At 52.1% G+C, this 23,909-nt stretch overlaps 1 pseudogene; it reads right to left on the reverse strand.

Annotated features, from left to right (window-relative positions):
* Window positions 1-19,978: 19,978 nt before the first annotated feature.
* On the reverse strand, window positions 19,979-21,891 carry LOC122479054 (annotated as a pseudogene).
* Between the last annotated feature and the right edge of the window lie 2,018 nt (window positions 21,892-23,909).

A 23,909-nucleotide genomic window follows, 5' to 3' on the forward strand; every position in this document is an offset into this window, starting at 1 on the left:
CAGGTGCTATAATAGAGACTTCCTGGGACTCTCATATATTTGTTTGTATATATAACAGAACAGAACGAGAAGAATGTCTGAGGATCTTTCTCTCTGTGGTTTATTCCTCCAGGGGCGTCTGAAACATAACACTTTATTAGGCTCTAAGCCATCCCCTCACTCCCTGGCCTCCAGTCTTTTTGAAATGTCTCCACTGAATCTTTTCCATCAGGGTTATATGTCTCTCCCTCCTGTCACCGCCCAGCTTCCAGCACGCTATGAAAATGTGTTCACTTGTTAACGTGGACTTTCAGACTCACCAAGGTGCAGCCCTACTTAAGTTGTTTAGCAGGCTGGTGGGTTGCTGAGGACCTGTGGTCTTGGGTGGATTTTAGGGGACATGTTGCAGAGGGGGTTCCTAAGCTCTCAAGTACCTCCCCTTGCAGACAGCACCTGGGCCTGGAGCCAAGAGAATTAGGAGGCTTGCACAATGTTTCAAAGCTAGTTTTACATCCTGCGGGGTTCCCACTTTGTAAGAGGAGATGAGGGGGTGTTTGTGTGTGTTTTCATGTCAATGCAAATGACAGGCATTTTGCATGGGGGCATTTCCATGAAAAAAAAAAAAGAAAGAAAACCATAATATTTACAGCTCTATCAATTCCCTAGAAACCACTCTAAAATAGACACAGGAAGGGGCGCCTGGGTGGCTCAGTCGGTTAAGCATCTGGCTTCAGCTCAGGTCATGATCTCAGGGTCTGTGGGTCTGAGCCCCGCATCGGGCTCTGGGCTGATGGCTCAGAGCCTGGAGCTGCTTCAGATTCTGTGTCTCCCTCTCTCTCTCTGCATCCCCCCCCCCCACTTTCTCTTTCTCTTTCTCTTAAAAATAAACAGGAGGGGCGCCTGGGTGGCGCAGTCTGTTGAGCGTCCGACTTCAGCCAGGTCACGATCTCGCGGTCCGTGAGTTCGAGCCCCGCGTCGGGCTCTGGGCTGACGGCTCGGAGCCTGGAGCCTGTTTCCGATTCTGTGTCTCCCTCTCTCTCTGCCCCTCCCCCGTTCATGCTCTGTCTCTCTCTGTCCCAAAAATAAATAAACGTTGAAAAAAAAAAATAAACAGGAAAAAATATATACATATATATAAAACAGACACAGGAAGAGAGCCCCTGTCAAATAAATGGAATCAATATTGGGAAAAAAAGCAATTCAGAGTTAGATGTAGCTGGTATCCAGAACGAAGCCAACCATAAGAAGCAGGTCCAAAATTGGCTTAATAAATAACTAGACTTAAAAAAGAAACTAGTTTCTCAGCTAAAAACAAAATGAGGGAAAGACTCGCCTGCCACGGACTTGATATTCACATGGAAAAAAGCAGACGCTTTCAGATCAGAGAACGAGGGAGGCTGGTGTGTCCCTTCAGGTGCTCCCCACCCCCACACCCCAGCAGCGACGGGCTCTCCGGCTTCGGGTCTGTGGTTCCACCACCTTAGAGGTGTTTGGCTGTCGCTAACTTGCGTGTCTCCATATCTCCGCAGACGACTGTGGGTCCGTGCAGTGGGCACCTCGCAGAGAAGTCCTTTCCTAAGATCAAGGTCAGGCTTGGGCGCTGAGGAGGTCAGCCTGGGAGACACTAGCTGGGCGCCCACACTACCTCTCAGCTTCCGCCTGCTGTGGGGCGGGGGGGAGGGGGGGGTGGGTTCCCAGCTCCTGCCTCCGTGGGTGACAAGCAGATGCCGGTGGCCGTCGGGCATCGTGCCCCGTCCAGCTTCGGGAGGGAGCCTGCACACAGGACGTGTGCATTTTAGAAACACCACCTTACTGCCTCTCGGTGCTTCCCTTGCTGAGGACTCCCAGGAATCTGGCTTTCTGGAGCCGTAGTCCTCGTACCCAATGAGCAAAAAAGAAAACAGAAAATAATTCAGTTGATTTGAATTTCCTCTTTTCAAATGACCTTTGGAGATAATGGGAGGGGACTGAGACCGGGCAGCGTTTGCCCTCTGAGGGCCCACGTCTTCCCCTGACCCTACAGGGGGCAGACTGCCTCAGCAGCACGTTTCCAGAACTTTCCGGAAAAGGCCCTCAGCTAACGCCTTCAGAGAGGCTTCTCACTGCCACGGCTTCTTCGCCGCAGGGGAGTGATCAGCCTTCCATGGGTGACAAGTATCACAGCTGTCCTCACGAATGTCCTCGGGTCACCGTCCACTGTCCTGAACAGAGGCCTCACGCTGGAGAAAGGCAACTTTGTGAACACACTCATAGATTGTGTTTGTGCTTTCCTTTTCTAAAAAATGTTTATTCATTTTTGAGAGAGAGAGAGAGAGAGAGAGAGCAGGGGAAGAAGGGCAGAGAGAGACAGGGGGACGGAGAATCCAAAGCAGGCTCCGCACGGACAGCAACGAGTCTCACGGGGGCTTGAACTCACGAACCGTGGGTCAGACGCTTAACCGCCGGAGCCATCCAGGCGCCCCTGTGGTTGTACTTTCCATACTGTTCTATTTCACTCTATACTCTCCTGGTCTTCAGTTGTTGTTGTCTGAATTCCCTCTTTCTTTCTCTCTTTTCTGATTCTTAAATTCTCACATCAATGTGACTTGTGATCGTGGATTCTTTACGACCAGGATCACATCTGCCTGTCTTAACTCTTTCCAAGTGTTTAGCCTCCCTTCCCACAGAGAGAAGCTCTGACTTGATAAGAATTTCCTCCGCATTTGGAGCTGGGGGACCTCCCTCAGCAGATCCTGCTTGCGGGAGAGGGGCTCCCTCTCTGCTTGGGGTACCAAGAGGCGCCGGGGTGGGGGTACTTTCCTGGGGGAATAATTTAAGTTTAAATCGGCCACAAGAATGAAGCCAGTAAAAGTGCCAGGGATATTTTGCCTTTGAGGTTACAGACCTCTTACGTTGATATTAGGGCTTCTGAGCCACAGGTAGTAAAGTCCGCAGAAATGTATTTTCACAGGCAGGAAATCCCCAGGCTAAAATTTAAATGCCCTACCTGAGTGCACTTCTCACTCAGGCTTTTGAGCACCAAGAAGGGAGAGGAAATCGCAGATCATTTGAAAATACGCTTATTACTCTAGGAAAAAAAAGTCTTTGCTGAATTCTTTAGATTCTCGGAGCGAACATGTCTGTGCCGCATTAACACTCCCACCCCCCGCCCGGCCCCGAACTTCGATCGCTTTCCCAGTGTGCCTACTCTTTTCCTTAAAAACAGGAGATTCTTCCTCCTCTTCCATTGGTGCAATTCAGGCTGGCAATTAGGAAAAAGCTATACTTACTGCAAGTATCAGAATGGCTTTGCTACTATGGACACGGGATTCTGAGCCCCATGGCTCAGCTTGTAGCAATGTTTTCTCGCTCTCCCTACCCTCCTAAAAGTCCACTGCTAATGCCTGTCTTTTAGTCATTTTGCATGGAGTTTGATACGCGTGTGGCTGACGACCAAAGAACAGGTGTTAGGAAACATACCTTGCAAAACATGATTCCCTTTGCGAGATGTAAGGGGTGTGGTTGGCCAGTGAGGTCTGTGGTGGGATGGGAGTTCTGAGGTTCTACACAAGAGGGCGCTTTGGGACCCCCGTTGCACAAACTTGGAGGATTACAGGGTGTTGCGAGGGGGTAAATTTTGGTAAAAGTATTTCATATCCAGGCCTGCGTATTCTTGGCAAAACTACTTCGGACCACAGGTAAGAAAGGGGAAAGTTATATTCCTGCACGTTCGTGTTTTACTTTGTATGTTCATCTTCCGTGGCTTAGTTTCTTAGGGTTAGTGCCTTCTATTTTGTTTTAAGAATTTTTTTAAATGTTTTATTCAGTTTCTGAGAGAGAGAGAGAGAGAGACAGACAGAGAGAGGGAGACACAGAATCGGAAACAGGCTCCAGGCTCTAAGCTGTCGGCACAGAGCCCTACACGGGGCTCGAACCCACAAACTCTGAGATCATGACCTGAGTGGAAGACGGATGCTCAACCAACTAAGCCACCCAGGCACCCCAGGGTTAGTGCCTTCTAAAGAAGGAATCAGTGTTGTCCAACAGGCCTGGATCATTTTGCAAGGTCAGAGGCCACTGTGGGCAAAACTAGAAAATGGCCAAAGATTGTCCTCCTGTCTAAAAATGTGACCAGGTGGTAAATGTTCCCAAATGAGCCCTCCCTCCTTCCTGCTCATTCTCGTCTCATAAAAACCATGCCCACCCCTATCGTATGCCCCAGATTCGGTTTCTAAGGTAGACCAGAGCCAGGCTTTGTGAGAAAAAAAAGTCTGATTGGATTCATTCCCATCGAGACATGAATTAATCACATTAGCCCTACCCTAACCCTTTCAGAATTAACAACAACAAAACAAAAAACAAAAACAAACAAACAAAAACCTTAGTTCCAGGGAGGGTACCAAATTTAGGCTATAGTTAATAGAATTCAAACATTGCTATGGTAACGGGGACACAAGTCTTTGTGTTAGATTGCTGGGGGCTCAAATCCGGATCTTATCACAGGGTGACATTGGGACAGTCAGTTTTCAATAATGTACTCGGTAAATATTTATTGAGTGCCTACTGTGTGCAAGGTAGCAGGGATGCAATGATGAGCAAAACCAAGGCAGGGGACCGTCTTCCCAGGAAGTATAGTCGGGGCGAGAGGCGGGCAGAAATCGGTCACGGAAATGCAGGTAAACTCACAAGCGAGCTAAGTGGGAGTAGGGCGGTTACCAGTGATGCTCTCTGCGGCCGTCTCCCCGTCCCCTTGGCAGACGTCCGGTAGCATTGCACTTCCCCGTCCCTTTTGAGCTTCGACGTGGCCATGACTTGCTTTGGCCAATGAGCTGGGAGCAGGAGTCACGTGTCTGAGCGACGAGGGGAAGCTTTAAGAGCTGGGGCGCCGTCTGTCACGTCCCTGCTTCGGTCAACGCGGGAGCATGTGTCCGAGAGGCGGCTTCTGTGTGGCCTGGCTCCCAGAGTGACCGTGATGAGCTAGCCCCGGGCCCCGCCCCCCTGCCAGCCCACGGAGAACAGGTTAGCAGCCAGAGAGAAACAAAGCTCCGAGAAACCGCTGGGATTTGGGGGCTTGGTTCTTACCGCAGCAGACCCTGGCCTGGCCTGACTGATAGGGCTCCGGTAGATGGGTACCTGGTGCCCTAGAAGTGAGCAAAAGGCGGATGGGCTGGGTAGAGGAGGTTGGGAAGTTAGGAGAACGTCTCTGAAGGTACAGTAACTGCGTCGCGATCGGAGGAAGACGGGGAGGGGTCCTGGAGGAAGAGCATTCCAGATTTGGGACGGGGGTAGATGTGCAGGTGGACAGAACTGGGTGGATTCACCTGTCTGAACTCCTTGACAAAACAGGGCTGGTAGGTTTACTGAGAGCACCGGAAGTTGCAGGGGGAGGGCGCCCGGCTCCGAGCCTGGCGGGCGGCCTCCCAGACTCAAGAAGCGTAAGGAGGTTTGGGCTCCAGAGACCCGCCCCTCCATGTCATTTTTGAGAGGCAGAAAGGACAGAGTGCTAGCAAGGGAGGGGCAGAGAGAGAGGGAGACAGAATCCGAAGCAGGCTCCAGGCTCCGACTTGTCAGCACAGAGCCCGACGCGGGGCTCGAACTCACGGATGGTGAGATCGTGACCTGAGCTGAAGTCAGATGCTCAACCAACTGAGCCAGCCAGGTGCCCCAAAGTGTTTCTTTTTTCAAATGCTCATTTATTTATCTTCAGAGAGAGCAAGAGAGAACACACATGTGACCAAGGGAGGGGCAGAGAGAGAGAGGGAGAGAGAGAATCCCAAGCTGTCCCCCACGATGTCAGCACAGAGTCGGGTGCCAGGATCCATCCCACGAGCCGTGAGCCAAAATCAAGAGCTGGAGGCTCACCCGACTGAGCCACCCAGGCCCCCCTCAAAAACATATTTCTTCAGCACCTGCTCCCTGCTGGGCACTGTGATGGGCCCTGTAGTCCCACGTCATATCTGAGGTGCCAAGGCACACTTTCTCAGATAGCCATAGAATTCCGGAATATGGCCCCTCCCCTCACCACGGCCGCCAAGATGCGCACAATCCCAGGAAAGAGTCAAGAACGGGGTCATGTGACTATTGGAGCCTTAATCCAAGGCAAGGACATTAAAAGGGTCAAGAGAGTAGAAATCGGAAGATGTCTTTGGAGACAGATGTTGGTCCCCAGGGCTGGAGATCGGGGAACGCTGCCTACAAACGCCAACGGGTGAAAGGACACCCAAAGCATCACCCGAGGGCCTGCCGTGTGCCCCTGCCGCCGGGACACAGAGCTCCGGCACCTTCTCTCGCCGGAAGAAGCTGCAGGGACCTGTGGCAACCCAGCAGAGGACGGTCAGCTCTGGGTCTGGCCAGGCGCCCGCAGCGGGCGGAGACGCAGCACGCACGACTCTGTCCCTTACCTTCCTTCTCTGCGCCTCAGCTCTGGTGGAGTCAGGAAGAGTAGCCAGCACGGCGAGGAGTCGGGGCGCAGGAAGCGAAAGCGATTATGAACCCCACCTTCCCGGGACAGGTGCCCCGTCTGGAGCCCGCCCAGCCTGGGGAACGGGAAACCCCAAGTTTCAAGTGAGCTCTGAATTTTGGCCATTACCTGGGACTAGGCCCTCGTGACTTGAGACCGTCGTTGTGACTTACAGGGGCGGTGGCACTTTCTACTATGGAGGAGGGCGCGGGAGGGTCCTGGAGGGGCGATGGGGGTTTTCACGGGCAGGAGATGAAGGGCAGGTAGGAGGGGAGGGTAAGAGGTAGGACCGCCACGGCCTCGCTGGTGGCGCCCGCGAGTCGGCCCTCCACGTTCGGCGCTCTGGTGACATGATTTTGCACCAACAGGTGTCATTCTTGAATTAGTGTGCAGGCCGCTCGTCACACTCTCTGCTCCGGGTGGTGGGGGGGGGGCAGGATTGTGTCTGCTTTGCTCACCGTTTTGTCCTCCGCGGCTGCCACATAGCCGATCCTCAATGACATGTGCTGAGAAAATGGACGAGAACGTGTAGGGGCGCCTGGGTGGCACAGTCGGTTAACCGTCTTGACTCTGGACTTCGGCTCGGGGCACAGCCTCCTGGGTCGCGAGTTCAGGCCCCGAGTTGGGCTCTGCACTGACCGTGTGGAAGCTGCTTGGGATGCTCTCCCTCTCTCCGCCCCTCCCCCGCTCGCGCGTTTTCTCTCTCCCTCTCAAAATAAATGAACGTTAAAAATAGAGAGCATGATTCAAACGTGAGGATGTTGAAAAATAAACCTCGTGACCCACAGAGATGAGACAGGGCAGGCCGGTGTTTAGGACCATATGTCAGCTGGCCTAGTTAACTGCCTTTTGTGACAAAAGTCGACAATAAGTCTTCTCAGGGATGTCTGTCTCCTCCGTTGCCTCCTACAGGAAGCCTTCCTGGATCTCCCTAGACCCCACCTCCCCACCGCCCTGATTTCCCCTTGGCTCTGGCGCACCGCATAGCTGCTCAGACAGGCTGCCACTTTCCACACCGAAGCCCCGGGGTCGGTGTGTCTTCATCTTATTATTTTGTTTGCCACAAAGCCCATGCTGTGCCCGGCACACGGCCGGCCATCGGCGAGCGCAGTGTTCGGGGAACGGGCCTGCCTTTCTTCCTTTCCAGTACCTTCCTCCCTTCCTCTTTCCAGCCTTCATCCATTTCCCTCCTCCTCCTCCGCCTGCTCTGCTAGCGTCATTTCAAAACATTTCTCTTTTCTGCCTTCAAAGCGTAACATGCCCTCCCGAGAAAATCAGACACATTTGAAGAACCGCACGTAAACTACAACGCTGTGATTCCACGACCTGGATGTTTCCTTGACGCAAAGTTCCTTGCACTTCCTTCCCTCTGCACGCTTATTTTCTTTGGATAATTCTCACGACTCTGTGCGTGCAATTTTGTGTCTCGTTATCTTTTCTTCCTATTCTGTCGAGAGTGTTCGCCCGTCATCTAAGTTGCTTTGTAAACACCAATATCGCTGACACGGCGTATTCCGTTATCGGTGGTGTCATTTATTTTCCCCTCCTTATTCCTGCCTTTATAAGCCTCCTCATTGGTACGGGGCTCTCTCCCCCCCTCACTCCCCTCTGCTTTTGCCTCAAGGGAGCCTCCTGTTCATAAGCCTGCAAGTTGGTCAGGGCACTTTGTTCTTAGAAAATCGTAGAATTTTACAATTTTAGGTATGCGTTTTCTTTCATCCTGAGGGCCTCAAAGCCCTTGAAAGGAGAGGATGGCTCCTGAGAAAGTCACTTTGCCCTGGAACCAAGTTCTTAGTTCTTATGAATCCCTGGTGAGCCGGGAGGTATAAAGTATAATCAGCCCCATTTACAGATGGAAACACTGAGGTGCAGAGAGGCTGTTTTCTCCTTCCAGGGCGAAGATGCCCTCTGATCTTTGAGAGCAGTAACGGGCGGGTGGAGGGCGCCTGGGTGGCTCAGTCGGGTAAGCGACCGACTCTTGGTTTCGGCTCAGGTCATGATCTCATGGTTCATGAGTTTGAGCCCCACCTCGGGCTCTGCACTGGTAGTGTGGGGTCTGTGTGGGATTCTCTCTCTCCCTCTCTCTCTGCCCCTCCCCTGCTTGCGTATGCTCTCTCTCTCTCTCAAAATAAATAAATTAAAAAAAAAAAGGAAGTTTGAAAGTTGTAGGAATCAACTCTTTTCTTTCCATTGGCTGATGTCCTAGTCTCTCAAACCTTCATTAGGGGTAAGTGTCTATTAGTCTTTGGCTAAACAAAGACTAAACAAGGTGTCTCAAAACATTACATTCTTTTTTAGAAATATATATATTTTAATGTTTATTTTTGAGAGAGAGAGAGAGTGTGTGAGCAGGGGAGGGGCAGAGAGAGAGGGAGACACAGAATCCAAGGCAGGCTCCAGGCTCTGAGCGGTCAGCCCAGAGCCCGACGTGGGGCTCGAACTCCTGAACTGAAAACACTACATTCTTTATGAAGGACGTTCCAGGGGGACAGGCTGGAGAACGTGGTGTAGACGTGCAACTCCCTTCAAAAGCCTGATTTGCACATTTCTACTTGCTGCATGTCTGTGTCTCACCCCTTGGCCTTTGCCACATTATGTCCTCTGCCTGGAATGTCCCAGTCCGCTCTTCCTCGGGCCAAATCCTGACTCGGGCGCTGAGACACATCTTCGGAGTCACTTCCTGCGGGAAGCCTCTCTGTGTCCCCAGGTTGGAGTCCAGGGCTCCTTCCCCGTGCTTGTCTCTGATCACACCGCACGCTGACAAGCGTGTGTGCTCACGCTGCGACCCCTGCCTGCTGCGTCCTTCCCACTGTACTGCGGTTGACGAATACAGCGCCCGGGACAGAGCAGCACGCACGTGTGGCAGCCTGAATGACCCTCCTCAGTCACAACTGTCTGCCATGCTGATTTGGGGGCCATAAAATGGACAAAAGGGCCAGAAGGAGGCAGAAGTTTTAGCAGAGGCAAAGGCAAGACGAAGTCAAACTGAGACAGCGGTAACTACGTCGATGCATCCAGCTGATTCGAACTTCTGGCCCACGTGGCGGTTAGCGGTCTTCTTGCAAAGGATACTTGCTTGAGATTTATCCATCCGTGTCATATGTATGGGCCAGTGAGGTGGTCCCCAGTCTGTCCTCCGGCTGCGCCCAGGCTCATCTCCTCTGGGGACTCTGAGCTGGGTGACTCCATCAGGACACCGTGACCGTGTGGGGCCGTGTGGGGGCAACCAGATGGCCTTCCTCTGGGATATCGGCCTCTCTCTCTCCTTCTTTTTCCTCTCTTCATTCAGGTGTTCACCAAGTGTTTGCTTGGCACTGAGAGTAGCCAGCCTCCAGACCCGGCCCCTGGTGACCCTCACCTCCCGGTGTGCGTGTTCTGCATAAGCCCCTCCCCTTGAGTGGGGGCTGGACCTAGGGACTCACTGCTAACATTAGAATCTGGTAAAGATGACGAGATGTCACTTTTTTAAAAAATGTTTATTTATTTTTGAGAGAGAGAGAGAGAGAGTGGGGAGGGGCAGAGAGAGAGAGGGAGACAGAGGATACGAAGCGAGCTCTGTGCTGACAGCCGAGAGTCCTATGCGGGGCTCCAGCTCATGAACCACGGGATCATGACCTGAGCCAAAGTCAGACACTCAACAGACTGGCCGCCGAGGCACCCCATTATTTATTTATTTTTTTAAGTAATCTCTATACCCAATGTGGGGCTTGAACTCAGGACCCTGAGATCTAGAGTCGCATGTTCTATGGAGTGAGGCAGCCAGGCACCTCCCGATGTCACTCCCATCACTAGGCTCTAAAACACTGATTTTCATTTTGCTAGCAGGTTCTTTCTATTGACTTCCTGGCTTGCACCCTTCAGTGAAGTCAGCTGGCCTGGGGGAGAGGGGCCCACCCGGCAGGAAACAGAGGGTGGCTTCTGGCCAACCACCAGTGAGGAATTGAGGCCTCAGTCAACAGCCTACAAGGAACCGAATGCGGCCAACACTCACTGAGTGAGCAGACCCTTCCCCGGTGGAGCCTTCGGATGAGACCGCAGCCCCTGGGCTGGTCCCTTGATAGCATCCAGCCAGAGACCATGAAGCAGAGCACCCAGCTAAGCTGTGCCTGGATTCCCGACCCACAGAAACCATGAAATAATAAAGGCTGTTTCAAGCTACTAAGTTTGGGGTAATTTGCTTTGTAGCAATAGATAACTAAGATAATACCCGTTCCGTGTCGTTGCCTTTGGTGCTTTCTGTAGGCACCTCTCATTCATTAGTACCCCTTCTCATGATCTTCCCCACCCTGCTACTTCCCAGGGGATGGATGGATAAAAACTACAAGACTCCCTTGCTTCTAGGGTTCTGGATTTAATTCAGGTTCTGCCAACGAGACAAACTTGTGCAAGATTTGGAAAGCAGAAGTTTTTTCTGTGGCCGTGGTGGCTGATGGGCAGACTCTGGCAGACATGAGCTTCTCCAGTGACCACGCCCTGTGTCCCATTCCCCGCCTCTCAGTCCGTGAGTATGGGCTGTGGGGGTTCATCAGCAGGGATGTCCTGCTTGATTCTTGAGTTCAGAATCAAAACAGGGGTGAGGTGACCTTGAAGCCGCAAGGGCAGCGAACGGCCCATGACACCTGCAGCTCATCCAACAAATAGGTGTAAGCACCTATTTCATCATACTGAATACCTTCCTACAAAAAGACTTACACATGGTTCTGCTTCCTGCACTGAACTCTGCTCATAGAGTCATTCACTCTTCAAGGCCCTGGGGTCACAGGTGAACCTGCCATAATTCCAGATCTCAACATGCCCAGACTCTAGTGATGGAGGCAGAAGTTAGAAAGTACTTCCACTAGAAGGTACCTGTTTCTTAGCCCCCGACTCAGAGGCGGATTTACTACGATATTGACAAGGATGGGCTTTGGCATCCTTCATTTGCATGGGTCCCTTCCAAGGTGTTGTTTTTCATAATTTTGTGAGGTTTGTTTCTTAATAAGCACCCCCCCTCCAGACATTGTATAAGCTCCTGGCCCCTCGAAACCTGAGTCAGGTCCTGGATCTGGGGAATCCCACGCCCTTGATGGCTTACCCCACCAACCTTGTGGTGGAAATCTCTTCGCTCAGCCAAGACTGAGCTCCATGGCTCTCCCCCTCCCTGGACATCGCTTCCAGGTCATCTTCTGGCACTTTATTTATTTATTTATTTTTTTAAACTTTTTTTTCAACGTTTATTTATTTTTGGGACAGAGAGACAGAGCATGAACGGGGGAGGGACAGAGAGAGAGGGAGACACAGAATCGGAAGCAGGCTCCAGGCTCTGAGCCATCAGCCCAGAGCCCGACGCGGGGCTCGAACTCACGGACCGCAAGATCGTGACCTGGCTGAAGTCGGACGCTTAACCGACTGCGCCACCCAGGCGCCCCTCTTCTGGCACTTTAAACTCAACCTTCCCTTCACCCCGTGAGTTATCTTTGGTTGAGTGACATCACCATCCACCCACTGGCCCAATCCAGGCACACGGGGTCATCACTGACTCTTCCTTCTTGGTCCTGCCTTCTTTGTAGGGCTGATGTGCCGTCGAAATTTCTGAAAGTAAGCAAGATAAACGAAAAGGAGGCACACTGGCAATTCTGTCACCAGAAGGGCTGCCTCAAAGGGAAGGAGCTGCCTGCACCTGGGGCCCAGAGAACAGCATCCCCCTGAATAACTCCAGGCAGAGAACATGATGTGGGGAGTCTGGAAAATGATGCCAAGGTCTAATCCCCACAACAATGCAAGGATGGAATTGGGAATATGTACCTCCAGGAGAGTATCCAGATAATTAAAAGGAGGTGGAGTGACAGGAGGAGCTGAGAAATGACTTAGAATTAAGGACCGGGGTGACCTGGGACTCCCCTGTGCCACCTTTGCTCACAGGGTTGTGTCTAAGTGTGGGTTTCCCCAAAGCAGATCCCGAGATGAAGACTTGATTCCAGCAATTACTGTGATCCTAGGGGAGGAAACTGAAACAGGAGGAGAAAGGGAGGCAATGCAGGAGTGACTTGCGGGGAAACCAGGACTCACTCCCCCAGCGCCTCTGAGAGAGGGTGTAGAACGCACCCCTGACCTGGCCCACGGGGGGCGGGGCGCCGGGTTTGACCCTCCTTGGTTGAGGTGGCTCCTGGAGTGTCAGTTTCCATTGCTCCTGACTAGCCCCACTAGCCAAGCCAGTGGAGCCCCTGCAGCCGGAGAGATGGACATCCTTTGAGGTGTTTTGAGGACATCTGCAGTGGCCTCCCGGGGTGCCATGTGCCTTGGTGGGGCACTGATGTCATTTGAGCCAGGTGTCTCAAAGGCTAGACTCCTTCCCTTTGGTGCAAGCAGCCTGTGCTAACCTACCTACTCGCCCTGTCCAGTGGACAGTAAGGGGCACAGAGTGGCCGTCCGCAGAAACAGTGGGGACCGAGGAAAGAGCTCACTGGCTCTGAGTCCAAAAGACCAGGGTGGCGGGTGGATTCTGTCGCCTCACCGATTTCCCTGCAGCCAGGCCCTGACCTTGGCCTGGGGGCTTCCCTCAGTTCCCAGCTCCTGGTTGCACTACTAACGCTTCCTTGTCCAAAGCAGCTCTTTCAGGGTGCAACGTCTGTTCCGTGCAGGTTGCAGGAGTCACTGTGGCCCCCAAAGACACGTCAGCGTCTTTGAAGTGCCCTGGCTGGCAGAGCTCCTTGCTATTGTGGGGACGTGTGGTTCTCAGCTCCTGGAATGACAAGCTTGCAGGAGGCCCTGGTGGCCTTGGCAGCCGAGCCAATGTTTAGACAGTTTCTTCTGCTGTTTGAATAAGAGCCTTAGGGGCATGGCATCTCTGCTTCCCTCCTCTCCTGTGGCCCCACCTCCTTCTCTGTGGCCCTGCCCCCTCCCTGTGGCCCCGCCTACTCCATGTGCCCCTGCCTCTTCCCCTGTGCCCCCGCCTCCTCCTCTGTGGCCCCGCCTCCTCCCCTGAGGCCCCTCCTCCTCTCCTGTGGCTGGGCAGCCCGGCAGCCCAGCGTCCTGAGCTGCTTGTAAGGTTGCTCTCAGCGCTCGCAGAAACTTCACAGGTGAGGGATCTTCCAGTGGGCTTCAAGGCTCCCTGCCCCCTCCTTTTTATGAAGGCAGCTCCTTTTTAAATTGCCTTTCTTTGACACTTAGGTGTCAAGGCATCTGAGCCCCCAGGATGACTTTGAAAAACCCTGGCTTTGGAATTTGTTCTCTCTCCCCAGCAACCATAACCCTAAAAGGCAGAGTGAGCCTTACCCATAATTTAGGGGGCTCAGAGAAACTCAGTTGACTTTCCTTATATTGCACAGCCAGTTAGTGGCAGAATTAGGGGTGGAATCCAAGCTTGCTGACCTCAAGTCCTCCAGTACCTGGAGGTGGGTGATTTCGTGTCCAGGTGAGGGCAGGACTCATCTGGACCTGCTCTCCCAGCTTTGTGAGGATTCATGAGAAACTGAGTAGAAAACGCTGTGAAATCTCTCATAGAGGTGCAGCTGACAGTGAGAAGGGGCTTTATCTGTCTGGAATCTGGGAGCTCTCAGGAGCCAGTGTGAGAAAGAGGGTAGGTGAATAAGCCTGGAGTCAAGTTCCAACCTGGGTTCTTGAGTTTCAAGGTGTGTGGCATTAGGTAAGCCACTCCCCCCTTTTGTGCCTTGGTTTCCCCATCTGTAAAAGAGTCAACTCACTGAGTTGGGTTAGTGCTAAGCACAATGTCTGGGACACTGTTACTCCTAGTAAATGTTAGCTGTGGCTATTACTGACACGATCATTGTTGTTATCTTCACGAAGTCTCATTTAAATATGACAGCGGGTAAAGGCTCAATAACTGATAGGGATGATGATTACTGTTGCCTTAGCAGTACTGAACTTGAACCAGGTGGGGTGGCCGCTCCAGAGGAGTGGGGAGAGTATGGCCTTTGGAGGAGATGAAGGATTCCCCGTGAAGGTTAAATGAGGCGGCACCACCATGGCATGGGCCAGGGACCATGAGTGATATGATCCTCATTCTCTGCTGCAAGTTAAGTCACAACCCAAGTGATAAATGACACCAGGAAACTCAAAGGAAGGAAGGGCAGGGTGAAAGCTATTAATTAATAGTGTGGTCTTGAGCAAGTCACTTCAGGTCTTTGCTCACTTGAAGAGGAAGAAGTACATGGAACTGATCAGCCCTTCTTGGTTCTGAAATTCTGTCCATCCACACTTTCATCCACTCTTCCATTCTTCTATCCATCGTCTATCCATGTATCCACCCATGCTTCACCCATCCACCCAACCCCATCTGTCTATCCTTGTGTCCATGCTTCCCATCCACCCATCTCTCCATCCATCCATCCGTCTACCCATCATCTGTCCATCCACCATCCATCCATCCATCTATCATCCTTCCATCTACCCACCCATGCATGTGTGCATCCGTTAATCCATCCATCCATTTATTGATCCATCATTCATCCATCCTTCCATCCATTCACCCACCCATCATCCATCCATCTACCCATCTACCTACCCATCCACCCAGCATCCATCCATCCATTCTTGTGTTCATGCTTCCTATCCATCCATCTCTCCAGTCATCTACCCATCCATCCATCTATCAATCGTCATCCATTCATCCACCCATCCACCCATCCATCTACACAGCCACCCATCATCCATCCATCCATCATCATCCATCCATCTACACATCCATCTACCCAGCCATCCATCCATCTACCCAGCCACCCCTCCACCCATCCATCCACCATTCATCCAGCAACCTATGTTGCCCAGGCTCTGGGCTGGGCATTATTAAACAGATTAAGGGGCCTACAGCCAGATCCTTACTATTGAGGAATTTGCAGTTGGGTCCAACCAACCACAGTTGGTGAGTGGGCAAGGCTTCCAATCCCAGAGTCACTAGGCCTCTTTGCACCTTGACCTTGTGTCCCGTCTTGCCTTTGTGGGCTGTCAGACTGCGAGGGCTGTGGGTTCACACCATTCTTCTGCACCACTTTGTGTCATGTCCTGGGGTCCCCACTCCACATGCATTTCCACTTCTAATCCTTATTCGGTCTTGTGAGGCAGGGCTTCCTATACTTGTTAATCAGGCAGAGGACTGAAACTCAGAGGGATGAAGAGTTAGCCCAGAGCCTCCTCTGTGGTATCTGTCCCAATGTTCATAGAGCTGGCCTCCGCCCTCCTGGGCCCCGCACTGAGATCCCCACACTGGGTTCAGATCCTGGCTCTGTATCCTGCCAAAGTATATCCCTCCCATCTCTGTTTCCTCATCTGTGAAATGGGATAATAATAGTCCCTATCTTGTAAGATTGTTTGAGTGTTATCTGATGTAAAGCAGGAGAGTGGCCCATAGTAAGCACTGCTTACCGACCGTCGGTCATCATGATTATCGTACCTATCATATACTACCTGTCAAGGCCAGACAGGCCACAGGTACATTTTTCAGGAGAGGACTAACTGCTCAGTATTGGATGGAAGGAAGGAAGGAAGGAAGGAGGAAGACTGCCCCTCAAGGCCACAGTCAAGGCCAGCGTGTTAAGAGCTGGTCCACAAATGTGTGATCTGGGGCTCCACGTCTGGCCACGTCCACGTGAGGTGGGCACTGGGGCCACAGTTAATTTCTTTGAGCACTGAGTGGCAGGCCTCAAGCCTCATTAACCCCACGAGTCCATGAGCCGGTGGGATTTGTGTAATCTTGTTTTCCCTTCCGCTGGCTTCCCGGGTTGCCATTGTGCTCACACTGAAGGCTCAGTAACTCCCTTAAATTCCCAGGGGGGGGGCACACATGGCTAAGACCTGTCTGCCCCAGTGAGAGACCCTCAAGTCACGTTAGCGCTCAGGCCCGGCTCGCCCCTCCTCACCCCTCTCTGCCTCCTCCGGCCTCCCCAACCGGGCCTGGTGAAGTGGAGCAAGGCCCCCCCACCCCGCTCCCCACAATCGCCACCACACTTGTGAGTGTGTGTGACACACTCAAGGCCACACAGAGCTGAGCCGGAAAGGGAGCTCATGTTCCACGAGGGTCCCCACGTGCCCGCAACTTTACTCCCACCCTGGGTCTGTCGTCTGGCTACCACGTGGGGATGCCCTTCGGGGTGACCCCAGCGACGTCAGGGGTTCTACGCGAGCCCCAGGGGATGGAGGGCCAAGAGGTCACAGAGGGGCCCTGGGTTTGGGGTCGTGGCCCCCACTCCGTGGTTCAGGAGACCCTGTGCAGTTTTCTCGTCTGTGCTTTCTGGTCTGTAAGCACCACAACCTCCCCCCCCCCCCCCCCACCGGGTAAGCAGGAGGAAATAAGGCCCTAGCACACAGGAGAAGCTCCCAGAGTGTTGGCCCCCCTCTTCCTCACGCATTCACCCATTCATCTGGCGGTTTGGAACCTGAGCCCTGACAGGACAGGTGTGGGGGACACCTCCTGAAGGCTATGACTTAGTGGAATGACAGAGGCTAAACCACATTAACAGCCGAGTAGCGGCCGGCGTGATAGGCACCATGAGGGGCTGAGACAGCAAACCTGGGGGGCTCGCCTCAGGAAGGTCAGTTGTAAGCAGAGACCGACCCTCAGGTGGAGGGGAGCACTCCAGCAGAGAGCCCGACTGAGCCAGCCAGGCAGGCCCGTGACGGGCGACAGGGAGCAGGGGCTGGGGGAGAGCAGGGCGGGTGGCAGGGCCTTTGTGCTGCGGGACAAGCCCGAGGGAGCGTTCCTGGGATAGAGCTCTGTTTACAAATCACATTGCCCCAGTAAAATCCACCACCGTTTGTCAGGGCCTTCGGACGTGGGCGTTTGCAAATTGTCCCCTCCGTTTCTCCGTAGTCTGTGTTGTGAAAGCCACACGCCTTGTGCCAAAAGCACAGATGCATTGTGGGCCGGGCGGGCTCGGGCCGGGCGTCAGAGCCCCAGAGTCAGGGCACAGCAGAGGGTGAGCCGGGGACGATCCCCCTCTTCGCAGCATCTATGAGTCCCCCGGGGCGTCCCAACGATCCACATTTCGCAGACAGACTTTGCCCTCCGTGGGTCCCCGGTGCTCCCTGGTGCCGCTCTCCCTGAGTCATCTCCGTGCCACCGCCTGGTTGTGACTGTGGATGAGGGAGCTGAGGTGGAAGGCTGGCCGGTCGGCTGAGGGCTGCCCAGCCAGTCAGAGGTCGAGCCAAGATTTGAACCCAGAACTTAGACACGGAGCTTCCAGCAGGCCTTCTGCACTAGGTCAGTAAATGGTGTCATTATCAGGGTGGTAATTTCGCGCGTCTCCCCGTGACGCTGGGCTTTGGGCTCTGGGGGTTTCCGGGGTCACTGGGGACACCAAGAGCTGTGTTTGGGTTCATGTCACACAGAGGGACATGGTCAGAAGAGTGTCCACTAGATAAAGCGAACCAGCCCTTTGGTCTCTCGAGCTCAACCAGCAACTCCTCGAACATAGGATTTGAGAGCTGGGATGGACATGGGGTCCCTTCAATCTCAGCTTCTGCTTCTTTGTCAGAGAATCGGCGGGGGCAGAGGTTACGGGGTGAGGTTGGGCTGGGGTCCAGGGTTTCTTTGTCCCATCGGGTGGGCTTCCCACCTCAACTCAACCACATTAGCGTTGATGCTAAAGAGGCAACCACTTCCCACGTCATGCCCTTCCTGGGTGAGATATCTGTGTGCATAATCCAGCCATGAGACACCTCATTAAATGACCTTTCGTCCCTGGGACTGTTCTTTAAGGAACACTTGATTTTAGCTTTTCAGCTCCAAATCCCCCATGTGTCAAGAGAGATTTCACATGGAAACTTGAAACTAGGGCCAGATCGACAGGTAACCAAGTAGGTGGTGGGGGGAGGTATCTCGAAGCCTGCGTCCAATGGGGGCCTACTGCTTATATGAAGTTGGGCGAGACAGTAAGATCCCTGGACCTCTGTCTACTAGTCTAGGAAGTACAGATAAAAACAGTTCACTTCCGGGGCGCCTGGGTGGCTCAGTCGGTTGGCTCAGGTCATGATCTCACAGTCTGTGAGTTTCAGCCCTGCGTCAGGCTCTGTGCTGATGGCTCAGAGCCTGGAGCCTGCTTCAGATTCTGTGTCTCCCTCTCTCTCTGCCCTTCCCCCACGCATGCTCTGCCTCTCAGTCTCTGAAAAATAAATAAACGTTAAAAAAATTTAAAAAAACAAAAACAGTTCACTTCTCCTTGACCTCACAAGGGGACGTATCTGAGTCAATTAAATTGATACACGCAGACAACAGGTGGGGAACAATAATCATGGTTTTCACGTGAGGAGTGATTTTTCTAAACATTAATATGATCGAGTTACTCCTATTAAAATTCTGTAGTGTTTTTGTCCTATTGTATTCGTTCATTCATTCATTCAACACATATTGAGCAACTAATATGTGCGAGGCACAGTTTCAGGTACCAGGAACACAGCGAGAACAAAACACACAACGCTCCTGACTTGTGCTTACAGTATAGCAGGGAAGAGAGACAACAAGCGGGTTGAAGAAGTTAAATGCATAGCAGCTAGAGGGGGTGTTTGAGGAGAACGTGCTGCCTCTGGGCCTGCAGTGAGGGGTAGGTGGGGGTCTAAGAGGCAGTGAGTGCCTGGAGATGTCAAGCCTCCCCTTTCCACTCTGCTTGAAATGGAGTCGCCCCAGGGGATTTTGAGCAGATTATGCTGTAGGGGTGCCTGGGTGGCTCCGTCGGCTGAACCCCCGGCTTTGGCTCAGGTCAGGATCTCATGTTTAGTGAGTTCGAGCTCCACATCGGGCTCTCTGCTGTCAGCACAGAGCCTGCTTGGGATCCTCTGTGTCCCCCTCTCTCTGCCCCTCCCCTGCTCGTGTGTCTGTCTCTCTCTCAAAAATAAATAAACATAAAAAAAAGCAGCTGCCCCAGGCAGGTGGGGGGCGGGGGGAAGGGTGGTGCAGGCTGGGACCTGGTGGGGTCGAGAAGGTGGTGAGAAACAACAGAATTCCGTGGTTCCGTTATTCGCACTCAGTTGTGTCTGCCGAGTGGCTCCCGTGGCTTTGTAATTGTGTAGTGTGAACTCATTTTCAGTGGATACACTTGGCAGCTGCATTTCCAAGGGGATTTTGCACGTGTTTCTTCCAGGTGCCCCCCAACACCCACCCCCCTCAACCCCCGGCGACTAGCTTAATTTCTAAAACAACCAACAAAGAGTGGCTTTTGATCCCGGTTAGCCTGGCCTTTTTGGTCAATGCTCTTCGGCTTCAGGTTCTTCGGCACGTGGGGGGTGTCACCGCTAACACGGAGTACGAGTGCCCGCGGGTCACGGGCACGGGTTCTTAAAGGATGATGTGGCTGAGAGAGACCAGCTTGTCGGTCGACTCCTCTGGGTCCGTGGGAGGACTTTTCTTTCTTTTAAAAAAAAAAAAATTTTTTTTATAGCCAGCAACTTTTTTTAATGTTACGTATACTATTCTCAGGGCACATCTGATGATATATTTTATGACACAGTAGGCGTCAAAGTATGTTTAACGTGTGATTTCGTCAGGATCCCTCCCCTTTCTGGATTCCAAATGGACGAACTGAAAGTGTGATGTAAAGACCGGCGATCCATAGTCTGTCTTTGGCCAGCTTGTCCAAGCACTATTGTAAAATGTAATGTGAAAGAACTGGAAAGTAGGAACTTCTTCAGTTTGTGAACCACCATTCAGGACTGCTGCTTCTTGAGTGTTTTCTTCTTTTAAGGTATTAATCTTTTCTTCCCCTGGAGTACGCCGTAGCTTAGAAACGTCATCGCCAGAAGCAGTCGTCGGCCCATTTATTGCCTTTTCTGAAGGACCACGCTCTTCAGTCACGTCTCTTGCCACTGCTTTCTTGTTTTTCGCCAAAGTTTGCCCTTGGGACGTTTCTTTGTCTGCTCTGAGACGCAGCTCTAGAAAAATAATCTGCAACTGTGACTAGCCCGCTTTCCTTAACTGAATTGGTATCAGATTCAGTCATCCCGTCCATCAGAAGAGCATCTTCATCGGTCCTTCGTCTACGAGACCGCCTACGACGGTTAGTACTGTGATGAGATTCACTGGCATCAGTGTGTGCAGTGTGATCAGATTCTGTACCATCAAGTAAGCTGAATGGATTGCCGTCTGGATCTTTGAGCACAGAACTGATGGAGAATTTGCCACCACCTGGTCCAGCACGACCTCGACCCCCTGAAACACTTCTCCCTTTTCCTCCTGGGCGTCTCCTCCCGTCACGCTGATGTCGGCTCTCTCGATCATCTTCTCCTGCCGATGACCAATCACTCGGCCCGTCTTTACGCTCAGATTCTGTTTCAGGGGGGCTAGACAGCTCAGAGTTTGTACCATAACCGGAGGTGTAATTAGGGCCCCGGCGACCTCTGCCTCTTCCACTCTAAGACCTAGAACCGATCTGTCGTAGCTGTTCATCAGTCTGCAGGCGTTCCATTCTTAGCTGTTCTGCTTCCTTTAGATAAGCAATCTGGTACTCTAAAAAACTTGCTCATTTCCGATGCTTTCTTTCGTGCCAACAAACACAAATGGAACCACACCATCTTCTCTAGGTGGTTGATTTTCATTGTCTCCTTCGGTTCTCGCCCACACCACACCAGATTTGTCCATTATTTCCTGAATAGCTTTGCCATTCTTCCCAGTTACTTTTCCAACAAGATTCCTAGGAACCTGAATAAAATCCTCCACAAATTCCAAGAAACCTCTAGCCTTTTGTACAGCATCAGCACTCCCTCCATAGATTCTAAATGTGCCAGTGTCTTCGTCTAGCTCAATAGCTGTAACTCCAGGAACCTTCTTAGCTTGCTGTGTGTTCCTGTGGCCAGGCCCATTCAATCTTCTCTCCCAACAAATTCCTCATGAAAAGCTGCCGCAAGTTGTTTTGTGCATTCTAAATGCTTAGCGGCCTCTTCATTTCCGGACATGAGCATCGACTTCGTCCGAATACTTCGCAAATGCGTGCCACTTAAAATGTTCACTGTCTTCACATTTGCTTCACTGGCAGACGGTATCATGAGCTGTGTGGTTTCTGGATGGTAAAAAGTTCTGCATGCTCCCGCTGCTTTCTTAAAATCTCTATGTGCATTGTTCATTAGCACACGCCCCTCTCAAATCCTCAGGAGCATCCACTGTGCATTCAAGAAGGTACTTTTTTTTTTTGACAGTTTTATTTTGATGGACAGGCCGAAGTCGCTCGAATGGGACTATTTCATTGTAAGTGGCCTCACAAGCAGCGTATTCAATGACATAAAACTCTCCTTTCACCATTCGAACTTTGGCCAACACCGTCCACATGGTTCCTGGTCATTTGCCCTTGAATACCTCTGCTTCGTCTCCTTCACTAATTTCTTTGTTTATATCAGGCGGTGGTGGTGATCTAACTTCGTTAAGTGGAACCTGGTGTTCTGGCTGCCAGTTGTTCTCAGAAACAACTGTGAGGGAGTCTTCCTGAACATCTTTGATAAATCCCTTGTAGCTCCAGCCCGTTGGAGCCACGAACCTCCACCGTCAGCTCGGCCATATTGGAACCACCAAAAAAAATTTTTTTTAACATGTATTCAGTTTTAAGACAGAGCGTGAATGGGGGAGGGGCAGAGAGAGAGGGGGACACAGAATCCGAAGCAGAACCCAGGCTCTGGGCTGTCACCACAGAGCCCGACGTGGGGCTCAAACTCACAAACCATGAGATCATGACCCGAGCCGAAGCGGGACCCTTAACCGACTGAGCCACCCAGGCGCCCCGTGGGAGGACTTTTCTAATAATCCATCGTTCGCTGAAGTTCAGTCCGTCGAGGGTCCCTGCTTTCTGGTGGGTCCCTCCATTCTCATTTGCTGTCACATGTGGGGCTAAGGCCTTGTCTCCTGACCCCGGCTACCCATTACCACCCCAGTCTCTGAGTTGCCCAAACTCCTCACCTCCTCCTCCCAGGGTGGCCACCGGGCACTCATGGGATAGTTTTGGCTCTCCGTTCCTGCCTCTTTTTGTGCCCTGGACTCTTCCTTTGTTTGTTCTTATGAGTTTGGCTCTGCATTTCAGGGAAGTTCCATATGCTTCTCTCCAGCAAGTAGCAGAGGGTCGCAGGCTATCGAGGCCACCGTGTTGCGAGAAACCTGCCTGATCACCCTCAGTGTCTCCTGACGGGGCTAGTTTAAAGTCTACTAGCATCTGGGTCGCCTTGGGAACATGTAATTAATACAGTGAATATTCCCTAGTTTTCCCCTAGAACGATCAAATCAGACTTGCAGAAATTTGGCTGGGAAACTTAACGTTTTAACCAAGGCACCGGGGTGAAACTGATGCCCATACACTTGTGAGAACCCTTGCCTGTTGGGCAGCTCGGGTTCATTGACCCACCCAGCAAACATGTATGACGCACAGTGTGCCTGCACCACACAGGCGTCACAGGATGCAGAAAGAAAGAAGATGTTTTCTTTCTTCCAAGGACTCATGGTATAGTTCAGGACTTGGCAGCTCTTTTTGCAAAGGGACAGGGAGTAAACATTTTAGGGTTTGTGGGTCATATGGTCTCCTTTGCAAAAGCTACTGTAGACAACATGTATATAAAAGAGGTGGCTGCGTCCCCCCCCACATTTTATTTACAAAAGAAGGTGTGATTTGCTGAGCTATGGTAGGAGTTAAAAGAGGAACAAGCTGGGGCACCTGGCTGGCTCAGGAGAGCAGGTGATTCTTGTTTTTTTCTTTATTTTTGAGAGAGAGAGAGAGAGAGAGCGAGACACAGCATGAGTGCGGGAGGCGCAGGGAGAGAGGGAGACACAGAATCCGGAGCAGGCTCCAGGCTCTGAGCTGTCAGCACAGACCCCGACGCAGAGCTCTAACTCACAAACTGCAAGATCATGACCTGAGCCGAAGTGGGATGCTTAACTGACAGAGCCACCCAGGCGCCCTGAGCATGTGACTCTTGATCTCCAGGTGATAAGTTCCAGCCCCATGTTGGGTGGAGATTTTACATAAAAAAAGAAAAGAAAAGACTGGAACATGCCAAACAAAGGATCATAGTGTAGCAGTTGCTATCCCAGAGGTGTGCAAGAGATGTGATGGGGCCAGGAGAGGAATCCTGGGGGGCGGGGGGGGGGGAGGGGGGAAGGGTGGGCCCAGGGGGCTTCCCAGATGAGCTAACACTGGAGGGGAGACGGGGGTGGTTTGGGGGGGGGGGACAGGGGGTCAGGCTGTAGGTGATCATTGGACAGTTAGGTTGTTTGCATTCTGTACGATTGTAAATAGTGCTGCGAGGACCATCTTTGACGTTGTCCAGTGTTTGATTCTTTCTTAGGATAAAGACACTGTGTAACTTTGGTAGCACACTCTCAGGATGCCTGGGGAAAAGGAAGTACAACTTCCACACCCTCCAGGGATGGGCACGGGGCACGTCTCCCACCCCACTCCTCGGTTGCCGGGTTGCTAACTTCTAAAAGCACCACCAAATATCAAGTCACGATGAAGGCTTAGTCTGGCCTTTAATCGCAAAATTAAAAACCTAGCCTGAAAACCCTTGCTTGACTTATTATTTTCAGGAGACA

The sequence above is a fragment of the Prionailurus bengalensis genome, chromosome B1, assembly GCF_016509475.1.
Source record: "Prionailurus bengalensis isolate Pbe53 chromosome B1, Fcat_Pben_1.1_paternal_pri, whole genome shotgun sequence".
Lineage (NCBI taxonomy): Eukaryota > Metazoa > Chordata > Mammalia > Carnivora > Felidae > Prionailurus > Prionailurus bengalensis.